The sequence below is a fragment of the Alligator mississippiensis genome, chromosome 1, assembly GCF_030867095.1.
Source record: "Alligator mississippiensis isolate rAllMis1 chromosome 1, rAllMis1, whole genome shotgun sequence".
In the NCBI taxonomy this organism is placed as follows: Eukaryota; Metazoa; Chordata; order Crocodylia; family Alligatoridae; genus Alligator; species Alligator mississippiensis.
The window spans coordinates 142,947,134-142,966,569 of NC_081824.1; the positions used below are offsets into that span (position 1 = coordinate 142,947,134).

The following is a 19,436-nucleotide window of genomic DNA, read 5'->3' on the forward strand; positions in this document are numbered from 1 at the left end:
TCGTCTCCATCCCTCCCCTCCCCCGTCTCCATTACCCAGCCCCTCTGCAAGGAGGTAGGCACTGAGATAGACAAATTAGTTTTAAAATTGGGTGCTGCTCAATTCACAAAACGTATGGAGTGGTGTCTTGAACCCAGTGAGGGGTGCATCAAGTCCCAAAAGATTGAAACCACTGGTATAGATATTGCATTACCCACACTATTCTAGGGAACTCTATAAAGAGCCAAATCCTGGTGGGTGCTGAACACCATCAATTTCCATTGAAGTAAATGGGAGCTGTATTTGCTCAAACAACTTACCGGACCTTGCTCACCATCACTGGGGACTCCAGGAAGTGTTGTAAACAGTCCTCCCTTCCGAAGTGGTGGAATCCCCATTCCTGGACACATTTAAAACCCTAGGGATGGATCACTAGAAAATGCACTGAAAGAAACAACTAGGAGCAAGATGAGGTCACTCATCCAAAACATCACATCTCACCTCATTACCAACCTGCTAGCTCTTGAATCAGTTTCACCTGCCCCCTTCAGGCCAGAAAATCATTGCCAACTGCTGCCCTATCTCCAAACCACCAACAGTAGACAAACCAGGACTAGAAATTCCAACTCCCCACTCTAAAAACCGTTGCACTTACTTTAAAATCCTTTATCTTTCATCACTCCCAGTTGATTTTCCTCACTTCTCCAAACCACATCCATTTTGGTTCTCATAATTCCTGCTTCCTATCCTGTCCTGGCCCCAACTCACCATTCCTCAGCATTAGAAAAACTGTCCTGAAATATAAGGCAACAAAAGCTACTGCATGTCTCTAGTGGGAAATGGTTTAATCAAAATAATTTTGCTTTTGGGTGCTTTTAAAGAGTTTTCTAGTTACCAAATAACTAGAGATACTATAATATAGCTTGTAAATTTCCATCTTAAAATGTTATGCTTATAAAATGACAGAATAGTGGAACTAATGAGTCCCTGTTTTTCCACTCTAATGCTTTTAGGGAAAATTGTTGGCTTTTGGGGCAGAAACTTTATGTGCCAAGTTTAAGCTCACAGAGACAGGATGGCAAAATGGTCCACCTTTGAAAACAGAGGTCCATAACGCAATCTGAACTATAACACAGCAAATGGCACTGCTGGGAGAGACATTTTATCAATCTATAATTAGGCAATACCACTAGATAGAATCAATCCTGTTAGTATTTTAGAAGTGTGCCGCAAATATGAGCTTTGGGCAGACACGATAAGTCTGACTATGTTTGTTTAAAGTTACAGGTTGTTTATTAAATTATATTTATATGCTGCTAAACCTCAGAGGGAGAATTATTAACACGCCTGGGATTCCCTGAGCACACAAAACAGGCACTAAATTGTACTATTTTATATATAACTTCCTATAGTGAATAAATCCGCCAACATCTGCTAAATATGTAGAGGATTTATTACATTTTCGTAAGGTTTGCTTACTAGGAAGACTTCATGATTTGGCTAACAGAGACTGAACCTGGGGAAAATTGATATTCCGTTATTTTAAACTTCTTTTTAATAGACACTCCTCTACATGACGCAAAATATTAACTCATTCTTATGTTTATCATCTGGCAGAAGAAATAGTCCCCAAGGTGTAGATCTGGCTGAATGTAAGAGAGGGCTTGTGTCTCAGGACTTGTTTACAGGATGGTGACTCTGTGCTTCTTTTGGCAGTTGCTAGAGCAAGGTACAGCAACATACATTTTCTCTCTCCAAAGCTTTGCTCTTAGACAGAGTCAACAAAGATTATAGTGCAGTGCAAAGACCCTCCCAGCCCCTGAGGGAGAACACAGCAAGCTCTCCTCCCCCTCATGAAAAATGAAGTCAGATATTTATTTTGGCATCTAAAAACCTCTTTTTCAAAAAGAAAAAAAGAGAGCATAAAACCTAATCAGCTTCTACAGGGGGGGAACCTTTGATTAAAGGTTATAACATATCTTACCATGGGGCAATAATGATCTATACTGTAAATAAATGGAAAATGCGGGCACACTAAAATCGTCTTCTCAAGAAATTAAGAAGGCTCCATTCTCTCTCTCCTCCCGGTCGCCCTCCGCCTTCAGGCATTCTCGCTCATGGAAATGAACAGTTGGGCTTCAGCATCATGGTGAATCTGACTTCTTCAGTTTTAGATGGGAAAATAAGAGATAGGGCCTTAGCGTGAAAACCCTTGAAAAGGACAAATCTCAGCTTTCCATGGGTGAATAAAGATGAGCATCTGCAATTACCAGTTGAGAAAATGAATGAAAACACATGGAAAATAAATTACAGATTAGAAGGCTGGACTGAGGATTGCTCCCACTGATTTCAGTGGAAAGTGTGTGCGTGTGCATGTGTGTGTCTGTGTGCAACAGAAAGAGAATCAAGGGGCATCATTTGACCCATGAATTTGTACATCTGGTTGAATTATTCCCATATAAAATTTAAATTTCCTTCTTGATCTACTTTCCATTTCCCAGACATTTTGACAAGATCAGATTTAACACTTGAATATCTTATACAGTACCCCACCAAGGGAGTATAGATACTTTTTCCTTGAAATGAATGGATTTTCTGGGCCAGCTATTTTTTTCCTTGTATACCCCCCTTATATTCTTTCAGTCCATGTGACACTTCAGACTAAAATTTAAGAGCAAATTTCATTCTGAGATATTTGCATCTACTCTCCAATGAAGCTGAAGTCAGTGAGCTTTGAACAGGTGCATCTCCAGGAACAGTATGGTCCCAAAAGAAAGTAAAAAAGTCAGCTCTTTCTTTACTATGCTAAGCAGTATCAAAGCTGAACCCTACTCAATTTTGGAGGCTATTATTAAAATGTGACCTTGAACTGGCAGGGCATAAGGACACTTCCCACCTTGAGCGTCACAGTTAGAACTAAGCGGGAAGCTCTTGTCCTATCCTGTAACAGGTTGAGTTTTCAATTTATTTCCTGTTCTAAATTTGGATGAAGAGTCAAAAAAATTGTGAAAATTGCCTCAAATAGAGAAAAAAAGTTCAAGGTGGTTTAAACAAACCATTTCAATTTTGGTCTTTTATCTTTTGTAAACACACATTAACTACAAATTTGAAACAAAAAATCTCATTTTGAAGTTTGAAATTTACAAATTTCACCAACTGCAAAACTTTTGCTTTAAAAAATTGCTTTCATATTGGTTGTCAAAACCTGCCTCTTCATTTAAACAAACAGTCTCAGTTTCAATTTCAACAAATCTATATTTTCCAGTGAAAAAAAAATTTGATCTGAAAAATCTAGTTGAAGTGCTGGTTTCCTGGTACACTATTTGGTAGATAGTCCTTCTAGCACAAAATGTCAAAATGCAGCTTCTTCTCCCAACAAGAATGAGTATTTATACTTATTTCTCTCCTATTTTCTTATCAATTTTTATATAAAAACCTGAATCACAACCTGATGGCCTAACTTACAATCCAAGCTCTACAGATAGACCCTCTTATAAAGCTTTGTTTAATAGTGTGCACATCTATGGCATACAGTGTTTGAAATTCATAGGCTAATATTTGTATTAGCTTATCTATAGATTGCCTAGCAATCAATTTAACCTCAGTGGCTGAGGAATAAATACAGACACTGAAAATAAAAAATTGTGTGCTGTTAACAGAGTTGATTTCCTTACGCCATGGTGGAAAATGTTCCCTTCACTGGATCAAACCCCGATTTTATTACTCTGTTATTTAACACTTATTTATATGTCAAAATTACAGGTGGGCAGTGGTAACCAAAGAATATGAGAAAAACCATAATTACCCCTTGTACAAACATGCACCTCAGTTAGGTTACAAACTCCGAGTGACAAACAGAATGGCTAACAACTTTCATGCAGCTTGAGAAATGCCAGATTGCAAAAGGCCAGTTGAATGGAGAATCAAATAACACTAAGCAATTAACAGCTATTCACAATGAGGAAATTCATCTTAGAGGGCCAGATCCAATGCCCGCTGAAGTCACTGGAAATCATATAAGCAAGCATCATCCGATCGCTGTTCTTCAAATACATGGCAAGGAGAGGCATCAGCATGTTGGAAGTTCCTCCCACCCAGATGGTTATTTTATTTAAAGAGTGGGTAAAAATCTATTCCATGAGAATCTAAAGAAATCCTGGTGACTTCAGCAGCGTTGTTCCAGCTTTACACTTAATGTAACTCAACAGAACATAAGTACACTATTTGTGAGTAGATTTATGATATTCTCTTCAATTAAGATAGCTGCAGATGGCATTCATGGAAAAATTGCTATTATTTTTCCATAGTCAAAAATGAGTGAAACCGAAGAGCTGGTAAGATGTGCAGTGGGTTTTTCTAAAGAGAGGTATACTAATAGAAAACCAGCACTTAATAAATAAGGACATTTTATTACCTGTGTTCTTTTTGCTGGAAATACAGAAATTTATTATCAAGAGGAACTCTAAATCATTAATTTACAAAGTGATTCACAGATACATGCCAGACACTTAGTGCCCTACTGCTTACACCCAAAGACATGTATAAAACACAGGCCAACAGCTTAATTTCAAGTGACTGGATAGTCAGAGAAGAGATTAATACTGAAATACTATCTGAGAGAGAGTTTTTTATTTGGTTTTTAGATCCTCACATGTATAAAGTAGCCAAGTGGTCATTTTTCAGATGACAACACAAAGCACTGAAAATGCAGACAAAACAATTTAAAACCCTATGATTGTCCTTATTGCCTTCCACCCCCTCCACCCAAAGTTAATGCTTGCATTGCAGTGGAAATTGAGGGCATTTGATGCCTCACAGAATCAGGCTCCTGGAAAATTAGAATTCCAAGGAGGATTTAAAGAGAGAGAAAAATATGGCTGGAAGGCAACTCATGAGTTCGTCCAGTCCAACATTCTTGTCAAGGCAGGATCTTCCCTGCCTACCAACCCCCTGAGGTGCCTTGAGATTCTTTCAAGGGTGCTGTGGGGTACTGCACAATGTTAACACTGTTGGGTGGGCAAATGTAATTAATAAGATAAAACCAGAGATTTCAAATAGGAACCCACAGTGTTAAAAACATTCTGACCTGTTATGATCTTTCTGGATACTTTGCAGCAAAAAAATTGCTATTGTTTTTCCATAGTAAAAAATGAGTGAAACCGAAGAGCTGGCATATTCTGAGGGCTGCCTCATGCCTAACAAGAGGAAACTTGAATCCAGCAAGGGGCGCTTTGAGTCTAAAAATGTTGAGAACAACCAGTCTAAACCTTTCAAGATAAGTGTTTGTCGAATCTTTTCTTAAACACTTCCACAGATGGAGATTTCATAAACTCTCTAAATAATCTGCTCCAATGCTTAACCACCTTCATAGCAAGAAAGCTCTCCTAATATCCAACCTAAATCTCTCTTGTTGCAATATGAGACCATTACTTTTTGTCCTATCCCCTGAGGCCACAGAGTATAATCTATCGTCAAACTCTTTATAACCACCCTTCACATATTTGACTTACATGCATTTATTCATTTAGAAGTACTTTAGAGAGCACAAAAAGCCCCTCAATGTTAAAAAGCATCCAGAGTTGCAATCTACACTACTGTTGATTAAAAAGATTCCTTCCCTTCAATGCAACAGGAAGTAAGTTCAAAAAAGAAAGAATTTGGAATAGGAGAGCCAGGGTGCAGAAAGTAGGTGGCTCTTCAAAGCATAAGTAGTACTCATTAAAATTCAAAAGCATTATTGATTAATAGCAATTACTCCCACTAACATTAAAGTATCTCTCAGCCCATTACCTCCTGGATGAATCTTATCAAAAAGCCAATAAGTGCAACACACAGCAGCCTTTTTACAGCTGCTTTTCTGACTAATCACACTGAGTTTATACAATCAGCATCTTTAATATCTGATGCCTGACAAAGCTCAGCTATTTTAATCTCTGCTCCTTCATAAATCTCTGCCTCTCTTGATTTAAATCAAGCCATTAATGTGGTAGGTAGATTTGGAAGAAGAAAAGCAAAGCGCCTGCAAGTAACCAATATTCCATTCTCACTTTGGTTCTTTAGCCTTTCAAACACTGTTCTTTCAGATGTCTCTGTGGTCATAGGAACAGTTACTTCTGTGTTTCTTACTTGATTTCCGATTCTCCATTACAGTGAAAGGCATTAGATTTTACAAAAATGAAGAATCATTATAATTGCTACTAGCATAAGTCAGTCAGACATAGTTCAGCTAACTCTTTGCAGCTATACTCAACACAGCGCAATCCCTACTACCACTATCCAAATCACTCAACACTCAGGAAAACACAAGAGGCCAACAACAGATTTTAATAACAGTGTTGATCCAAGTGAAAATAAAGTTGCACCGTTACATTTTTTTTTCAAGTGGGCACAAAAAATTGTTAGAGAGAGACCCATAAACTTATCAATTATGATCTAAGTAAGATTTGGGGCTCAGATTTCTGGGGAGTTCTGTGTTAATCAGGACAGTTGGGATGAACAATCAGAAGTTCAAGTTGAAGACTACATCTCCCTTCTCTGTGGATAAGCACCTGCCCATCATTTGATTCACAACTGTGATCTGGTCAGAAGCAAATGCTGGTTCAGAGGAGTAGTGATCACAATGATAAACAATTCTCTTTGCAACCATCATCCTTTGCAACTAGCTCCACAAGTGGATGAAGACCATAGAAAAGAACTGTGCAGAACATAGCTGCTTGCTTCCCGAGTAGGATCTGTCATCAGGGGTACGTGCTTTAGCCTTTCACTAGCAACTAGCTGACTTCTTGGGAGAATTCAGGATGCTGGTTCTGATTGCTGAAGTCCCACCTGTGACACCATTTGCCAGAAAAAAATGCTCCCCTTTATATTTTGTAACTGTTGAGAGCAGCAAAGGCTCATTGGAGAAATCTTCCAATGCTCCAATCTCACGAGTGCCTCTTGACTTAGGAATTCCTATGGCCTTGCTCCAGAACAGCCTGTAATATTTATATTATAGGAGCACCTAAAGTTCCCAACCAGCAGGGTTGCCAACTGTTTGTAAATGTATGGACACTGTAAATAACCAGGCTAAATACAGCTGTCTTTAAATTCTGTAAGAAAATTGTACTGTCCATAAATCACCAAGCAAAAACAGCTCCACAACAACAGCTCCACACATCCAGCAAAGCTCCACGTTCAGAAAACAAGCTGGATGCACCATTGTAGTTCAGACAGAACAGTAGCACCAATGTTATCCAAGCCAGAGTGCAGCACCTTGTCAGAGCTTTGTGTACTGGTGCTGCTTCCCATCTGCCTTTAAGACTGCTGGGTGGCAGGTATACAGGCAGTAGATCTTCTTTGGGGTTCTGTGTTGGGATGGGGGGAAGCAGTATGGTGCAGCGTGTGATCTGGGTGAGCATGAGACCCCTGCGGGGGGGACGGGGAAGGAGGGCAGCAACACGGAGTAAACCCAATGCTGCAATCAAGTAGGGTTACCAACAAACTCAATTTTTTTCTACCAATAATCTCCAAACATTTTTTTTTACTATGGTTTGAACCTAGCCCTAGTCTAGAGTCTGACAGAAGGGAAAACATATATCAATAAAAAAATTTGGTTGTCAGTAAACATTTTGTAGCTTGTCAATAATAAAAATTGTCTGGGATGGGCCACTCTGTGAACCAGATCAGCCCCAGTTGTGCTCAATACTGTACAAAAACACAGTAAGCCACACTCCTTGCCCCAGAGTTTAAAGTCCTCTCCCCACCTTCTGGGCCCTATCTCTTTCTTTGAGCTTTTGGCAGTTAGAGTGACGTAGCTGCGATGGTCTAGGAATTATGCAAGATGCAAGGATTTCTAATGGTGATACCTTTTATGGGACCAACTGTATAGCTGGAATAGAGTTAGCTAAGTTTGACTGCAAGACATCCATCAGGTCTGAGCAGCGAGAACCAACACAGCACAGTAAAACAAACAAACAAACAAACAAACAAACAAACAAACTAGTTGTAAGAGGGGGAAGCTCTGAGGAAGGATGAGACTAAAGATCAATGGCTGTACATCTTATACTTACAGTACCTGCACGGCCCACCTTATCACAGGAACTGAGCACCTCTAACAACACTCTTATTCTGTGAGATGGACATAAGAGTGTTCTCTATTTTGGCAGTGGGGAAGTGAAGCACTGAGATTAACTGACATGCCCAGGGTTGCAGCGGAAAACTGTGGTAGAGCAGAAAACTGAACCAGGGTTATTACAGAAATGATAATTCAGGGGTGGGCAAAATACAGCCTGTAGACTTAATCTGGCCCAAACAATTTTATCTAGCCTGCAGTGGATCCCTTGGCCCCTCCTGGCCCAGGTGCAGGGCACAGCTGGTTGGGACTGTTCAGCAGCCGGGCTCTCGTTCCTGGCAGTTTCGGCAGTGTTGGCTCCTTTCGACTGCTACTGCTAGTTTCACTGCCTGAGCACCGTAGCCTGTCCAACCTGCCCCTACCACTGTGTGGGTACTGGATGGAGTATGCAGCTAAAATGGTAGATTAGCAAAATCTGCAAAACATGGCCAGCCGGTCAGCAAAATCCATAGAGACCAGCTGGGACCTCTGCAGGTAGGGCATGTGGCCAGGTGCATGGGATGGGGCTGCAGGACAGGTGACCAGCACTGGGATCACAGGGCCATGCAGGAAGCAGATTATGGCTCTACCCCAGTCACCATTCCACTGTCCCAGCCTGACCCCAGCTCTGCCCACCTGCCCCGCTCCCAGGTGCCACTTTCCACCTGCTCACAGCTTCATTCCATGCACCCGGCTGGGCACTCCTTGCCCGCAGGGGTCCTGGGCCAGTCTCCCTGGACACCCCACCCACACACTCCATCTGGCATCCTCGGACCACTTAAGGAGTTTTGGTGAGCTGATGCAGGAGAGGAGGGAGAGCGTGACCCGTCCCAGAACAGCTCACCAAACCTCCCTACATGGCTCTCCAGCCAAAATAATTGCCCATCCTGGTTATAATAGGAGTTTGCTTGGTTTGTTTGATCACTGTATGATTTTTTGTGTACCTGTGAAGGCACAGGGGATAGAGCTTTAGAGAGGGTTTGATTATAGACAGCAAAATAAAGTCAAGTCTTTGGGAGTGACAGCCAGCTGAGGGGACATGGTTGCAAGGTGGTCATGGCATCTCACTACACTGTACACAGTATGAGTCTGAGCGTCATTGTGGACTTGTGCTGAAGGTCAGCCCCCAGTCAATCCAGTTGTAAATGGGCATCTGGTCTTTTGAGCTGGGGAGTTGACAGCAGATGGGCATGATTTCAGTTACATCACCACCACATGGCACTGGTCAGCAAAATGTGGCATGACTTAACCAGGCTAGTCCAATGGGCCACCGGACCAGGGTGGATCTTTGACTTGATACCTATATGATAAATTGCACTCTGCTCACAAATCCATCTCCTCCAAAATTGCCGCTAACATTCCAAACTCAACTTGAAACAAGACCATTACGCTGTCCAAGGAAGCAAACTTTCTTCTAGCTCCACCAGGTCTCAAGATATAGATTAGCATGTACTTAATTTTAATGTTGTGTTTTAAACCCATAGAAGCCAGTGGGACTTGAGTACATGTTTAAATGCTTTGTTGACAGGGTCTAAAGTTGTGACACTTGTGTGTGTGTTTTAGATTAAAATTAAATTGATTAGTAACAAATTCTTCATTTAGAATCCTGCGAAGTTAAGCTAATGCTAGCAAAGCAGCTGGTTTTACAGTTAGAAAAATACATACAAGAGGCCAAATAGAAAAGTTTAAAACTGTCCAGCATATTTCAGAAAACAATTTTTTAGCATACTATATACAAAATAAATTATGTTGCTGTATAAATCTTTGACATTCAGTTAGATTGAACTGCCTAATTCATTTGTGGTTTAAATCACCTATGAGTCATGTTGCCATCACTGGTTCAGACTAAAAACCTTTAAATTGCATCATCATGTGTGTATGAGTATGCACTACCTGCAAATGTTATATACATTAATGACATTTATATAATATATAGACACAAGTCCATGTTATACAAATATAAAGGATGATATATATACACCTAGAATATACATCCATCTCTCTACCTACCTTGATAAATGTATTTAAAATGAATACTTTCGTTAACGTTCCTATGCATTTCTAATTAAGCTTTATAGTCCCTCTTAAAAGCCTGATCTAGTTAGATTGTTATTAGCATTCATATTGACAAAGATGAAAGATAAAACACAACTGCTAGAGAATTTGTGCCCTCTAGTGTCTACTAGAAGACAGTGAATTCATGAAACATTGCAGTTCATTTGCGTTAGTGCAGCATTTTCTTTTGGCCAAGCCCTGGCTTGCTGTAATATGTATCAATTTAACAGGATAAATTATTTAGCCAAAGCCTACTTAACAGTAGGAGGATTAACAAGAAAATACTAGGCAAATACTAGGTTTGTTCACACATTTTTAATTATATTTACTCTTGCTATGAAAGATACCGTTCTTGCATACTCTGCTAGATATCATTATAGCAAGAAATAATTTGAATTAAACCAATTGAATAATTTTGAAGAAAAAAAATGAAGACCTGCCACAGAAGCTTAAGTAAGCAGCCCTTTTATATTTTTGTATAAATTCAAATAAAATAAAAAACCTCAGGTATCTCCAGAGTCTAGAGTAGTCATCAGCTGATTTAGTGTTCAGTCAAATCCTGAGTTATTTATATTGCATGCACATCATTTACAGAAGCTTTCTTCAGCCTCATTGCTCTTGGGTGTTGTTTTCCATTAAGTTCAGCCAGGTTTAGGCTTTGCATTGGCCCATCTGCAGTATGGGCTGTCTAGTCGGATTTAACATCAGCTTTTTGTCCCCTGCAGATTTTGGGTTAAACATGGGCCAAAGACTATTCTATTTCTTATCCTTCTTACAGATGCAACTTTGATGTATGAGCCTAATCAGGTGCTGATATTCTTTGTTCCATTTCTGATTTTGAAATCCTCCTACACATTTGTTTAGTTGGTCGAAGGAGAATTGCAGTCGTTTTGCACCTTGGGCAATTTTGGGGTGAGTTTTTTTGTCCTTTACTATAGTTAAATTGAAGGTAGCTTGTCAGAAGATTTTGCCAACCCGCTGGCCATGTTTTGCAGACTTTGTTGATCTACCATCTTAGCTGTATTATTGGTGTACTTCCAGCACTTAAGAGTCACAGGTTCTGAAATCACATTTTAAAGAACTGTTCTTTCTTCTTAAAGCTCTCAGAGGATATAATAGATGTTTAGCTCACTTTTTCAATTAGTTGAGATACCCCAAAGTTAATGTTTGAAAATAAATATTAAATGAACTCTGATGGGAGTCTATCAAATACACTTTTCTCACTCTGTAGCGTCTCAGTTTGTTTCTTCAGTGAACATACCACACTAGCTACTCCACACTTCAATCTTACCTTCCACACCCAGGATGGACAAGGCCCTGCTTTCTGTACTTGGAAACCACCTCCCCACCATTCCTGCTGAACTCCAATTCCCAGTTCTGTGCTGAGAGCAATTTCCTCCTAAAACTGTTGAGAGAAGAATGCTCTCAGTGAAGGTCCCAATATTACAAAATATATGGTACTTTCCCAGCTGATAAGACCTTGCCAAAATCCCACTGCCCGTGCAGCTTGCAGCCAAAGACATCTCTTTGAACTAGGATGTTAGGAAATAACTTGGTCATAGTCATACTCAGTACAGAAGGAATCAGCTATCAGCCTCCATCACTACAGGGAAAAGAACAGAAATATCTATACATCCAGTTGAATAAATAATACACTAACAGACCTTTGCCACAATTGTATTCAGTTTAACACTGGGGCCTGTGTCACTAGATGAGTGCATTTAGACTGTGCACAGTGGTAATAATTCATGCAGTGTTTATGCTTCCATGTAGCCTTCTCTTGTGCGTTCTTCTCACTGTAATAGAACATTTAGACATTTTATAAATAGAGCAGATTTTTTTAATTATGGAAATTCATAGCAGTACACTCTGGTCACTTAATATTTCAAATCCTGAACTGAAAACTTGGCCATCCCAGAGGACCTACAGTGAGCCATACCAAAGACCCCAGTGGAATATGCACTGCTTTCTGATTTCTCAGAAACTTTAAATTTATTAAACAACTGCAGTGACACAAGTGCAGCTGAAATCACTAGCCTGGCAAGCCAAGTGGAAGCTGTTTGCTTTAGCAGTATGGAATTAATTTTCGTGACCATGTGATGAATTTTGCAATCCTGTAATTATAGACTAACAAATGAAAGAAATTACCCTACATGCCATGTCAAGCAAGAATGACTTATGCTCAAAGTTTAGCAACAACAACCACAAATTCACCTGTGTTGACAGGCACACAATTTACCATTCAAAAGAAAATTTGGGGAAAGCCCTCAATCCAGTAAACTCTGATAGCAGAGCATGTTTGACATTAAGAAAGAGAACTCTGTGGCAAAAATCCTTCTGCTTCTGACGCAAATTTCAAGCCCTTCATTTTATGTTTAACCTCAAAGCATTTTTAAGGAAGCGATGAACAAGTATCCATCAGTGATTAGTCATTATTTCTTGGACAATCTGTAACAAAGATTCTGGGTCAGCTAAAAACTTAAGGGCTGCTATGACAACCATGGGACTTTTCTAAGCAGCAGCTAGTCCAACATCTACAGCTGGCTGTGCTCTGGATTGTAGAAGTAAAATCAGAGACTGGGTAGAGGTGAAGGTTTCACCTTTCCAATGGACTAATTGTTACCAGCTTTGTCTGAATTGGGGCAAGAGATCCGTTTTTATAGTCTTGCCACTGAGATGAATGGAAACAGGTCATAATCAGTATAATCAATTAGCAATGAAGACTATGAATACCCTCCCTCCTTAAGGTCCCTCTTAATCCTAAGAGGTAAACATGGTTTATAGCTTATCAGCAACAACAAAAACAAGAACAGAGACAGGCAAAGACCTAAAGAAAGCTGGTACAAAGTCTTGAGTAACTCTTGAATAGCTCTGCATACACCATGCCTGTAAAGACTGAGACAATAACTGGAGGTAAGTTTAAGTGGACTGTGGCACATTCAATGAGCATTTAGGACCGCCCAAACCCAATCCAAGTGAATGCCAAGTAAATATGCTAACATATTTTAAACTCTGTATGCTGAAGGTAGACTTCAGGATAGGACAAGGAGGCTTCTTTATGTATTTAGGGGTAGAATTGTTTTAAATCATTTATAATATAGATGACTTGCTGTGATGTTAGACCTTTGTTCGTCGTCATCCACAATATGTTGGGGGTGACTCAAATGTCAATTCCTAGCCAGACTGCTGATGTAGATGGCAAAGAAAAACACCTTTGCACCATCATGGAATCTGTGGAGTCTGTAATACTACAGCTGACTCCTGGTGATGGCCCCAAAACTCATTAGGAGCAAGTACTTCTATTCTGGACTGCAAAGTTTGCTAGATGTCTATAACATGGGCAGAAGTCATCCAGTTGGGGGACTTCAGCACTTAACACTTGCCTACGCTCTGTTGCAAACCAATCTGACGAGGGCCTATAACTCAGGTCTCCGATTTTATAGGCAAGTGCTCTGAACACTAGAGTATTATGTGATAAATAAGTGCTTGCTGCTGATGTTACTGGCATCATGCTCTTTACCTTCTCCTTTTTGCCTGGTCTCCCCCAAAACTAATTTGTCTTTTCTTAATGCATACATTTTATGTATACAGCGCCCTTTAAGTGAGTTTGTAACAGCACTAAAAATGTCATGTTAAAAGAATTTTTTATATTAAGAAATATAGTACAGAAATAATAATGTCAAATCAAAGATCATAACAGATTTTCTGAACAAGTCAATCTGACACTGGCTGCAAACTATAAAATCACTTACAACTTGTGGACATGTGTGACTGTGACATCACCTGTCTGCCCACAATTAATAAGATATTCGGACTGATGCATCACTCTGACTCTGACTGGGATGAAGATGTTCCTGTAATACTTAACATAAAATCTGTTCCAGGGAGGGGAAAAATAAGAAGATGGAAAAGACACTTAAAATACTATTTTGTGTTTGTGAATTTATTATGAAAATCTGAATGTTAAATAATGGAAGAGAATAAGCCAGGCTATTATTTACTAAACTGGAGCATAGGAAAACTGCAGTACAGGTTTTAAGCAGAAGTGTATCCATTCTCAACCCTCAAACAAGGGGTTTTTGAAGTGTTTTCGCAGAATTCAATAGGACAACTATCACAGCCAAGAGACCTGCTAATTCAGCAGACTTTTTCAAGACTAGCTACAATACAAGATAGACTACAACCAGAGAGCAGCTCCTTAATCTGCAGGCAGAAGAAGATGAACCACAGTACATGTGGTGAAAAAGTCAGCTAATGCATGTCCATCACACATGCAAACTAGGGCTGTGCGAAAGGGCACCGTTCCATTTCGACTTGTGTTTCGATGAAGCAGAATTTCGTTTCGAATTCTGTTTCTATTCAAAACTGCTATTCTATTTTGTTTAGTTGAAACAGTGATGCTGTTTCAATGTTGTTTTGATGTTTTGCCCATAGGCTATAATGGCAAAGCACGAAACAGTCTCTCTCATCTGGCAGGTAGACTGGGGGCCCGCAAACCTGAGGGGGAGCTGTGCCAGTCTTCCCGGGGCTGCGGGCCCCCAATCTGCCTGCCAGATAAGGGAGGGAAGCTGGTTGCTGCCACCTGGGACCCGTGCCAGCATGCTGCAGGTCCCAGGCAGGAGCACCCAGCTTTTCTCATTGGTCAGGCATATCAGAGGTCACAAACCCAGGAGGGCTGTGCAATTGGGCTCAGTTTCCTTCCCTAGCCTGTCGCAGTGCTAGGGAGAGGCACTCAGATCAGCTGGGCTGAGTTCCCTTCCCCAGCCTGACTGATCACAGCGCTGGGGAGGGGAACTGAGTGATCGGGCTGAGGTCCCTTCCCCAGCCCAACGGATTGCAATGCTGGGGAGGGGAAATGAGTAATGGGGCTCAGTTCTCTTCCATAGCCCGATCAATCGCATCTGGGCTGAGTGCCCTTCCCCAGTCAATTGATTGCAGCACTGGGGAGGGGAACTGAGTGATCGGGCTCAGTTCCCTTCCCCAGCTAAAATCCATTGAAGCTGGGCTGAGTTCCCTTCCCCAACCCATCATAGCGCTGGGGAGGGGAACTCAGCCAGGCTGCTTCAAAACTCAAAAGGTTTCGAAACTTTCAAAATGTTTCAACTGCCCTCATTTTGTTTCAAGGCTGTTTTGAAGCCCTTCGTTTCATTTCCATTTTGCTGTTTTGAGTTCAAAATGAGTCGAAAAAGTATCAAAACAAAAGAGCCAGTGAAATTTTACACCACCCTAATACTCATTTGCAGGTTGTTATATAACTGAAAAAATAATATAAACTTTCCTTGGCCTATTTACAGTTATTTAGGCCAGATTGTGAGAGCTCTGTGTTATAAGGGGTGTGTCTATACCTGCAATTATGGTGTACGAATAAACTCTGGGGCTTATTGCTCTGGAGCGTACTGCACTCGGGAGCACCATTTGAATGTACACTCAGGAGCAATAAGCACTGGAGTTTATTTATGCGCAGCACATTGAACCATGTTTGAACAGCCCTGACTGGCAGGATTTCATAGACATTAGGGCTGGAAGGGACTTTGTAAGACCATCTGGTCCAGCCCCCTGCTCAAAGGGCAGGAAGTCAGCTAGGGTCAAAGGATCCCAGCAAGATAAGCATCAAAATGTTTCTTAAAAGTGTCCAGAGTAGATACTTGCACTACCTCTGCGGGGAGTCTATTCCAGGCCTTAGGGGCTCAGACAGTAAAGAAGTTTTTCCTTATGTCCAGTCTAAAATGGTCTTGCAGGAGTTTGTGACCATTGGACCTTGTCATCCCCTGGGGTGCTCTGGTGAACAGATGTTCCCCCAGATCCCAATGCACACCCCTTATGTACTGGCTCAATGTGTTATGGAGGAGCTGTTTGAGGCATGAGAGTTCTTCAGTGTGGGGCTAGCTGGCAGGCAGTCCCTGAACTGAAGCACCCTCGTGCCCCAGCCAGCCGGGGCAGCATCTACAAGCAAGCTGCTGTGGAGTTTTTTACTCTGCCTCAGGATGGTACTTGTATTTACAAGTACTACCTTGTGCTGGATACATTAGTTTACTCCAGTCTAATAGGGATGCCTGTGTAGATGTCGAAATGTTTACTGCACAGCTAATTAGTCGACAGCACAGTAAACGATTTTGGATGGGACTACCATGTGAATAATTTCTAATCAGTTTGACTAAGGACTCTACAGACTGGCCCTTAAAATAGGAACATGTTTCTTAATTCTAACACCCAATGGTACAGGCAAACTGAATTCAAACTCTTTTGTGTACTAGGAAATGAAGAGTTTACAGCAAATATCTTGGCAAGTTTTGCCTTCTGGCATCAGGTCCATCTGACAGGGGAGCAGGGATCAGAGAGCCTGAGTAGAGATAAGGACATAAAAATATAATAGTGACTTGAGAGATCTCTCTTTAGTGGGCACCATTCTCCACTTCCCATCTATTACTGGGGAATCTAAGCATATAACAGGCAAGCGAAGCAGGATAAAAACTAACCGGATGGTGGTAGCAAAAGGGCCAATGAAACAACGGCTGCTCACTCCACAATGTGACAACAAGCAAACAGATGTATCTGAAAAACATACTTGAATTAGTAACCAAGTTAAAGAAATCACTGTTAAATGCACTTCATTTTATCAAAGATTTTATGCTATGTTTAATTTTTTTGAGGTTGTTATTTAGCCTGGACAGTGAAGTGAAAATAGAATGGATCAGTTTTGTTTCACATCTGTTTCCAATCAGATTTTAGCTCTCAAAGTAGTCACACCTGGATTTGTAAACACTCCAAGAAATTCATTTTCACATAAGTTTATTTTCAATTATGTAAACATTCATTTGGGACTTTATTGACCCCTCCCTCTGCTGCAGATTAATCTGAGGTTAGCTCTTTTCCACAGCATTATATTCTTTCTGCTAAACTACCTGCAGCATAACGATGGCACAGAATTATGACTACTATGTTATCCGCTATGCTTTTGCATCAACTTTATTATCCCTCACACACACTTTTCTCTCTCTCTTTTAAATCAAAAGTTAAATGTTAAACTAAGACTATCTGACAGCATTTCCTTCTGTAGTGTTACACTGAAAATGATGGATCCGTTTCCTATTACCTTGACATTTTGGTCAGAAGCCTGCTCAGGACAATTATACCATCAAGCAGTGAAAAGTAGGAAGAACAAGCTGCATCCTTGCAGTTCCTGTTACAAAGTGGCAAGATGGATCTAAAATTTTGATACCAAATAATAAATAAAAAGGTCAACCTACATAAACAACCTACATTACTGGGACTGCCTAGTGGTTTAAATTGTATATTAAAAAAAAAAAAGATGACATTTCAGAACCATTTGCCTACCAGTATGCCACTGGAACACTCCATTTCCTAACATTATCAAGTTCCCAGGTAGATCTTCCTGCTAAGGAGCTGTGCAGCTTCTACCTTCTATGGTATGTATGTGATTCAAAAGTCCTTGTCTCCTTTATTACACATCTTATAACAGAGAGGATGACAAGAGCTTCTTGGAATCGTACCTCAGCTTACTGTATGCATTATGGACCCAGACTAAAGGCCATTAAAGTTACTGTAAAGATTCCCATTGACTTCAACAGGTCTTGATAAGGACCTGTATTTTTCAGTATCCATCTAAATCAGCCATTCATAAAATGCACTGTAAAACCCATCTTTACTCCAAAAAGAGGTAAAAAGAAAAAACAAGTGTATTTGGGTGTTCAGTGTATCCATGAAATACAGTTTTTTAGATGTTCATAGCTCAGTCAAATAAAACAATGGACATCAGAACACTAAACAGTATGCTTCCATGATGGCTGCTTCCGAAACCAATTACATCTTATTTCCCTCAGTCCTTTCAGCCCTAGAACGTCACAAAAGAACAGAGATGATCTAGGGAAAAAGTTTCCTCATCATACAAGCAAGCTTTCTTATTCTACAGATGTCCAAATTATCTTTGTTCAACTTTTCCAAATATAATTTGACTTCAGGCAGAGAAGTAAATTAAAATAGGGTGTTTAAATGGAAATACTTATGCAGCCTTAACTACAGTGGTTGCTATCCAATACAGAAAATGGAGGTTAGGCCATAGAGGAAGAACAGAAGAACTATACAAAAGCCCTTGCATACCCCACTCTTCTGTGTCAATGGGATCCAATATATAGTCCATCCTTTACTTTAATGTTATGAACCAGAGTCTGAGCTTTCATATCTATTGTATATAAGTGAAAAACCAGATTCATAGCTGATGTCATGTGGTATAGTTCCACCCAACTTTTCTAGTATCTTGACTTGCAAAGAAATACTTCTGAACACGAATTCACCATGAATTCATGTATCGTCTACCTGAGTTTGACATGCAGCTTTGAACAGCAGTTTGAGATATCTGATCTGCCCCATTCGCCGACATTGGGTGTTAGTTCTGAAATCTAATAATCTGCCTCCCACATCTTCCCCAAATGCCAAAAGACCCTGAATAACATCTACCCACAAACCCAGTCTTTCCTCAATCAGACCTTGCAACCATGCCATCTGCTAAATTCTGCCTTCATGGTAGGGACACTTTCCCTGGGCCAGCAGGGCTAGCTCCATCAGAGTGCAGTCAGCCTGCAGAGCTGGACATGTGCCTTTCTCTGAATATCCCATTGTTTTCAGTGAGTGGGAGTAGAAGAACAGCATTGTCCATAAGCATCCCATGAGGATGGAGAACTGGAAACAAACTGAACACAAGATAATAGAAATAACCTATATATTTCTTCAACCTATATATTAACTTCAAAAAAGCCTTCAATCTGGTATCCCATGATCACCTCTTGGCAAAACTGGCCAACTGCGGCCTCAGGTCCACCACGATCTGCTGGCTGGGGAATTGGCTCCGTGGTCGGACTCAAAGGGTGGTGGTTGGCAGAAATCAATCGTCATGGTGCCCTGTGACCAGTGGGGTCCCCCAAGACTTTGTCCTTGGACCTATATTGTTCAACATTTTCATTACTGATGTGGACATTGGAGTCAGAAGCGGACTGGCCAAGTTCACCAATGATACCAAACTCTGGAGTAAAGCATCCACACCTGAGGACAGGAGAGCGATCCAGGCTGACCTTAACAGGCTCAGGAAATGGGCGGATGAGAACCTGATGGTGTTTAACACCGAAAAATGCAAGGTTCTCCACCTTGGGAGGAAAAACCTGCAGCATGCTTATAGGCTTGGCAGTGCTACGCTGGCTAGCACTACAGATGAAAGGGACTTGGGGGTCATGATTGGCCACAAGATGAACATGAGCCTTCAATGTGATGCTGCTGCTAGTAAAGTGAGCAAAACACTGGC

The 19,436-nt window shown here is 40.7% G+C and overlaps 1 long non-coding RNA gene across 1 annotated transcript in view; it reads right to left on the reverse strand.

Annotated features, from left to right (window-relative positions):
• Positions 1-4,441: 4,441 nt before the first annotated feature.
• LOC109281199 (uncharacterized) overlaps positions 4,442-19,436 on the reverse strand; it is a 125,422-nt gene continuing 110,427 nt past the window's right edge. Inside the window, exons 3-4 of the long non-coding RNA XR_009455628.1 lie at positions 16,600-16,675; positions 4,442-11,919 (exon numbers count right to left, since the gene is read on the reverse strand). This is a non-coding gene — a long non-coding RNA (uncharacterized LOC109281199). The remainder of the gene's footprint in view (positions 11,920-16,599; positions 16,676-19,436) is intronic.